Source organism: Bos indicus x Bos taurus, chromosome 7 (assembly GCF_003369695.1).
Source record: "Bos indicus x Bos taurus breed Angus x Brahman F1 hybrid chromosome 7, Bos_hybrid_MaternalHap_v2.0, whole genome shotgun sequence".
NCBI lineage: Eukaryota > Metazoa > Chordata > Mammalia > Artiodactyla > Bovidae > Bos > Bos indicus x Bos taurus.
In genome coordinates, this window is record NC_040082.1 from 27,026,670 (window position 1) to 27,034,565 (window position 7,896).

Genomic DNA, 7,896 nt, shown 5'->3' on the forward strand with positions numbered 1-7,896 from the left:
TGTCAATGTACTTCAAAGCTTCAATTAAAAACACCCTAGACATGAAACCTAATTTTAGTTAAAGAGGCTTTGCTCTTTTCTATTTTTATTACTTTTAAAATAAACTTTATTTTTAAAATACTTGTTAAATATTTGTCAATAACTTACCACATGTAAGTCATTAAAGATAAAGCAGAGAATAAAATGGATTTAGTTTCTGCCCTCACGTAGTTTAAACACTACCAAGAAAGACATACACCAAACAAGTCATAAAAATATGAGGTAAAGTGTATATGACAGAGAAGCTAAAGCTGAAATTTTTTTAAGAGGAAAAATTTAGATGTCAGTTACTTCCAAATCTATTGCATTCTTCATAGTTTATCATTTCTCCTATGAAAAAATACCTTAAGAAAATAATGGGAGGAAAAGAGAACTTAATTCTGACCCTTTTCTATTTCTTGTTCATATATAACCATAATCAATTTCTAAAAATGGTTAGACCTTGGTAGGCAGCAATTTTATCTATTATAATAACAGCTTCATCCAGTTTAAAATAACATTTTATAGAGATTGTAATTTCAAGATAGCCTAAGTAGAAGTCTTTCAGTATTTTGGCAGATCATATGGGTGACTTTTCCTAAGGTCTATTCCTTAGGTGGAGAAGGCAATGGCACCCCACTCCAGTACTCTTGCCTGGAAAATCCTATGGATGGAGGAGCCTGGTAGGCTGCAGTCCATGGGGTCGCTAAGAGTCGGACACGACTGAGCGACTTCACTTTCACGCATTGGAGAAGGAAATGGCAACCCACTCCAGTGTTCTTGCCTGGAAAATCCCAGGGACGGGGGAGCCTGGTGGGCTGCCATCTATGGGGTCTCACAGAGTCGGACACGACTGAAGCGACTTAGCAGCAGCAGCAGCAGCATTCCTTTAGTACCGATAAAAACCAGAAGTGATTACAGCCCATTTTATCAGTGTGCTGGTAAACACTTTTCAGGAAGAGAATCATAAGATATCTTTGACAAAAAAGTAAAAAATTCATCTGGCAAGGCAATTAGGATTGCCAAAATTAACTGTCCAATTAGAATTTTTCCAACCAAAGACTCAATTATACAACTTTCCCTGACAGAACATGTGTTGTATTGGACAGGAGGATGTAAAGATCTTTATGGACAATTATTTTGCCAATATATAAAGCACAAGTCCAAGTTAAGCATGTGACCTCAAACCTATAGAGTTACTGTAATGAACCTTTTTCCAGTTCCCACCACAGAAGTATACATGTACATAAGCTTTTACTCTATTAAGACTACCTCCATTGTCTACATGATGACTGAAAAAAATGAAAATAGCCTGAAAAATTGATGGTGAATACTTTGATATAATGCAGACTAGAAGGTTTAAAGCATTAAGAACAATTATTGTTATCTTATTAATTTTTTTGTCCATGGTATGTGGGATCCAGCTCCCAGGCCAGGGATCAAAACTTTGCCCCTGCAGTGGAAGCACAGAGTCTTAACCACTGGACACCAGGGAAGTCCTATAGCTGTTTTGTTGATCAATTAACTATGGTTTCCTATTCCATGGTTTGGAGTAAAATTTCACTTTGGAATAAAAACAACAAAACCTTAACAAAATAGTTATTCCATCAAAACAACAAACATAGGTTGCCTCAAATTACTCCGTTTCTAGAGGTCAAGAATGGATGTTACAGCCATAAGGATAACTTTCTTATTCTTTGAGATATCAGCAGACAGAAGATTTCAGGCATTAAAATGAAGTATTTTATTATTTAAGAGTGCTTTTTTCTTCTAAACTCTAAGGAAAATGATATAACTTTTGACAGCCAGAACTTTGAAGAATCAGTGAGACAAAATGTGCTTCAAGCTTAATTACTCAAAAAAATGGTGGTAGAAAGAAGTCATTTTCAGAGTTCACTTTTAAAAGGGTAGTCACAAATGACACACATTTTACATCGAAATGAAAACAATGCTATGAACCTTAACTTCCCTTTAAGTTGTACAGTTGATTAAAACATAATTCATGATTTTTAATAGCAAAATTACAAATAGAAAATATTACCATTCATAAAGATCAAAAGAGAGTTAGTAGTGAGGCAGCCTGCATGCCAATCTACTAGGCAGAAATGAAGCTTCTCTCTCATTAAAAAACCAGGAATATATTCCTGTTGCACTGAATTATTTTACTTCAAAACTTTTATTCCTCCCCTTCCATAAAGAATTAGACAGTATTAGGACATATTTTCGGAGAAGGCAATGGCACCCCACTCCAGTACTCTTGCCTGGAAAATCCACGGACAGAGGAGCCTGGTGGGCTGCAGTCCATGGTGTCACGAAGAGTCGGACAGGACAAAGTGACTTCACTTTCACTTTTTACTTTCATGCATTGGAGAAGGAAATGGCAACCGACTCCAGTATTCTTGCCTGGAGAATCCCAGGGACAGAGGAGCCTAATGGGCTGCTGTCTATGACAGGACTGAAGCGACTTAGCAGCAGCAGCAGGACATATTTTGATATAAGTAACATGTATTTAAAGCTCCCTAATTTGTCTAAGTGGCTTGTAGGATCATAAATTTTCATTCCGTATAGGATCCCACAGAAGTTCATTGTTAGCTTCTTAAATTATCTAGAGGCATTAAAAGTGGAAACTCAGTCAGCAGTTGTCAGGGGTTAGATGGAAGGAGGTACGAATAAGTGGAACACAGAGGATTTTTAAGGCAGTGAAAATATTCTATGATACTGAAATGGCAGATACATGTCATTATATATTTGTCCAAATCCATAGAATATACAACACCAAGGGTGATCCCTAATATAAGCTATGGACTTTGGATGATAAGAATGTGTCAACGTAGGTTCATCGCATAATAAATATCCCACCCTGAGAAGGAGGTATGGACGGTGAGCGGGGGCGGCATGCAGATGTGAGAGGAGGGGCATCTGGAAAGTCTCTATACCTTCCTTTCAGTTTTGCTTTCAACCTAAAACTGCTCTAAAAAATTATCTTTTTAAACGAAATAGTCTCGAGAGGGCAGTGCACATAGTTTTTAGCTTATTCATTTTTTACAAATATTCCAGTTGAGGGAGAGGGCTTCTAAACTGCACACAATTCTAATAGTAGTACTCACATAATAAGTAGTACTCAAATAACACAAAGCCTTTTATCCACAAGAAAATCCACAAAGTGATTAAATCATAATACAAAATTATCAAGTAAATTTTTTGCTCTACAAATATTTGTCTATTATTTTATGAGCCTAGATTTACAGAAATGGAGCATAGTGACTGTCTATGAAATTGGAGTCCAAAATTCCATTCAGCAGAGGTCTATTTAAGAAACATTCATGCATAGTAATTTAGTAATAAAAATATATTTTAGGAGTTGCCAGCATCTGATGAACAGCTATATTTGCTATGCTTGACCTAAGGCAGTTTCTATAGCCTCCAAACAAAGCAATTAATTCAGAGTTAAGAATGCCACTCTCAGGCCAAGCAGAGTAAAGCAGTATAGATTTTAACGTATAGGTCGCAAAACTAAATACACATCTTTAGAGCTCAGCTATCCAGCAAGCCTCATCAAAAACGTTTGACAAAAGAAGTGCTATGTTCACAGCTATGACAGAAGAAAGCAGTATTATAGGCATGTAGAAATGGACGCCCGCAAAGGAGAGCTGAGTCAGAGAAGCCACCAGGATGCTACTACAAGAGTAAAGATCAAATAAGATAGGGACACTTAAAATGAAAAAGAGGTTACAGGTGTGAGAAACATTTCGGACTTCCTCCAGAGTCAGACTCCTGACATGGTAATTTCCAACTAGCAGAAAAGATCAAGCATTTGTGTGGTGAGGAACTAAGACGCTGAAGACAGAAACTAAGAAATAAAGGGCATAAAAATGAGTCAAGTCGGGTTTTAAATCAAAATGTATGGCTATTTTTTTTTTATGAAAGATAAACCTGAAAAGTTGGACTAGAAATCACTTTCAGATTTCTCCCTGCTAATACACTTTCTCTATGGTTTTGATGTGGTTCAATTCAGCAAGCTTTTCTCTATGCCTACACGTACAAGGCTCTGAGCTTGAGGTAGGGTGGGAGGCAACACTGGAAGATTTAAGAGTGAATTAGACATGAACAAGCAATGTGCTCCCAGTATAATGAGATAGATATATACCTAACTAATGAGTTGAACTGTACAAAGTTCCATAAGAGATATAAGGTAATAAATGGAGAGGAAAAAATAATTAATTCTTAGCTATGCTCTAGGAGAAGTACATTAATCATAACTGCATCCTAAGAACTACTCTGATTTGCAGAAATGGTGGCTGTGACAATTCACAGACTTATCTCAGGATAAGAGTGTAACTATGGGGACAATTCGTGAGTCTCAGAAGACTTGGTTTACTTATTCAGAAAGTAAAGGATTGAATTAAATCATTTCAGCTTACTATTCACTCTAAATACTTTCTATTTAAGTGTTTTTGGAAGGGGCAGGAGAGTTTGGAAAAGAGAACATCAATAGAGAAAAAATTCCTGGAGATCACCAGATACTAAAGCTATTGACATTTTTTTCCATGTACAAGCTGAAATTACAGTCTCCTCAACTTTGCAAATTTTCAGAATTTTTCATATTCCAAAGTTACCGGCCTTTAAGCTCAAAAGAGAGTCAATCCCAGGCATTTGACCAGCAAGAGAATATTCTTGAGTTGACATCAGGGCAGAATTACTGAGGAATTGCGGTGCTTTCAGCAACAAGTCTACTGGAAGTGTCAATTAGACACAAAATGGAGAAATATTTCCTCTTTTTCTTTTCTTTGTTTACCCATAAACATCTTCCTTCCAATTTAACCTTTCATGCCTTAATTTAGCCACATGTTGGAACAACTAGATTGTGGTTGAGGAAGAAGGGCAGATTTCCTATTTACAGTAGAATCAATTGGCTGAGCTAGTCTGTGAAAGGAAGTTTAAGATAAATACATGTAAGGCTATTTCCACATGTGTGGTTCAAAGGCTCCCTCCAAAATCCTTTTACTTCCTCACTGCTTAAAATAAACTACAAGTAAGCTTTCCAATAACCTTAACAAAAAAAAAAAAAAGGGTATACATACGATAGATGCATGTATATATAGATAGTGCTAGATATATTAGTTAGTTTAAATACTGCCTTGCTTAGTACCTGCCTAAAAGTTGGATGTAAATAAAGAATTCTGTATTTCTGGTGATACTACGAAAGAAATAGATTTTATCTATCTAGTTTAGCGTTGACCAGTACAGACAATTTTAAAAACATCCAAATGTTTATTCCAAAACACTTAAGTCAAAATTTACTAACAGGCATGCTGTTTTAAGTATTTAGGTTAATATTCTCTTCTAGTCTTAGTACTGTCTCTAAGCTTGGCACTTTACCAATTATTTGCTTTTGAAATTCTTCTCCATAGGTTTCTGATACAAAATATCACTGTCTTTCTCCATTTTTCTAACAAAGCTGGACTATTTTCCTTCGCTTCCCAATAATCACCGTGCTACGCTTTAGTCTCTCCTGAGTAGTCTTGCCCTATGCCAATCTTGATGCATTAGCTAAGTCATCCATCTTACCCTAAGAAGAACTGTACATAAACCAGTCCAGCCCAAGTAGACTTTAACATCCTTTTCTCTCAAGGTTATAAGGATCAAGAAGAAAATACAATAAAGACTAGATTTATTGATAGTTATAATTGGTCTAAATTTAAAATAACTATAAAAATAAGCAAAACAATCAATATCCAAGTGACTGATACTGTAATTCTAAGACAATAACCTTATTTTGCCACTAACATCAACCTAGTTTCTTAAAAGGGTAAAATATTTTACCTTTGTTATCTTTTATACAATCACTCATCAACCGAACATGGAAGAAAAATATGTATTATGTTTCCTTTAATTCTATGAGATCAATAACAATGACACAAATTATTAATCAACCTCTGGTGATTTACTATTTATGCCACTGGCTATTAGATGCAAAATACTCTGAACTAGCTTGTTCAATAACTAGCTTTCCTCATTTGTTTTTCTTTTCCCTCTTGAGTATAAAAGATGACATTGTCATCTTCAACAACAGCAAAAAATATTTTTTGCTCAGCTTCTACCAGCAAGGCTGTGTGCTAGCAACTGCAAGTGCAAAGATATAATATCATCCCTCAGAGAATTTATAGTACACCTGATTAAAAAAAAAAAACTAAATACATGAAAATATAAGTAAAATGCAGGACAGTATAAAATAGGCCAGTGATGCTCTAAAGAGTCATATGGGATTGTGAGGGTGGGTGAGGGAAGTTTCTTAACAATCAGTACAGAACAAAGGACATGAGACTAAATCTGGGCCCTAGTTAACAATGAAATATACATTAATGTATTGAAAAACTAATGAAAGAGTTTCTGTGTTCAGGACAAGAGAAACACACTGAAGCAACAATAGATTATAAGAAATATGCTGTGAAGCCAAAACCCACCCACCAGGCAAGCAGCAGAACACGTAGGCACTTAACTTCTCCAGAGCTGAGGATATTTATCACTTGGTATGATATTCATGTGGCCTCACTAGCTTCTGGAACAGCTCTGCTCTTAACATTTGAACAATTTATTGCCTAATTATTTCATCTGCCCTTTTGAAGAGTCTCTCCGCAGGACACTTTTTGAGAGTGAGAGTACAAAAAGTGGGCCCTTGGAAAGTCATCCCACCCATTGAATTAAAAGCCAAATAACCTTTTATCAAATGCTTTGTGACCATTTAAAATATTGAATTTGTATCTTAATCATGGAGTTCAACAGGAATATAGCCAGTGGGAAGGACTTAATTACAAATGATATCTTTCTCATGGTTATCCCACAATCCCAAGAGATGCTTTAATGAAGTTCTGAGCCCTCAGACAGGAAAGGTCAAACAGCTTTCCTCCCCACCCCCATCCACAGAGTGCACCCTTTCCCCTAGCAGATGTTCAGCCAGGTATAATATTAGCCTGAGGCAAAAATTCCAGGAAACACAAATTCATGGAGAAGTTCTCTGAAATTCAGTAGATAATAGAGCAGCCTCTTTCAGAGTTTGAAAAGGAGATGAATTTAGATAATCTCCATTTGAATATAAATGTATATTTCATTAGAAGTATAATATGCCAGAAGGAATACCACTCTGCTTGCAAATTTATCACATATTAAAGATTCATGATATTTTATATCGATATTTTTTAAATGTTGAAAATGTTCCTGCTATGTTTATACTATGGACATATTTAAGTTTGCACTAGGTTAAACCAGATGAATTGCCTTTTTTTGGTAGGTCAAAAATGGTTGAATATTCGATTTTATCTAGTTCAACCCAATTACTCAAATTGTCTTACAATTAGTAAAAGAATGTAAAGTTAGATGTTATTAACACTATTCTGACCTATTTTTCATTCTTAAAAAAATACTTTTGCTTTATGCTAAACAAGGTCTATTCAATATCCATTAGCTCTAAATTGGTATTTACTTTTCCAGAACTTTGATTTTCCACTTGAATTTCTAGACTGTATCTTGAGCACTTAGCCAGGCAATTTAAGGTAAAACTTCACATGAATTTTAAGTACATAAGCCATTTTAAAAATTAATGTTGAAGAAGATATTTGGATTTTTCCTTGTAATTTAACAAAGTTGGTCTCCTTATCTTCCAAACGTAAACAAAACACCTCATTATGCCATGAAAGACATCTTTCTGAAATTGAGTAGGATCCTGGGGGGGGGGGTCCTCCTGGGTACAAATCCTTTCCCTGTCCCCAGTTTCTTGTTTGTAGGAAATAGGTTTCATTCAGCCTCCTGGATCTTACCTGAGTTCCAAAAGGCAGATTCAAACAACAGCTAATCAGGGAATGAGGGTATGCAGAAACAAGG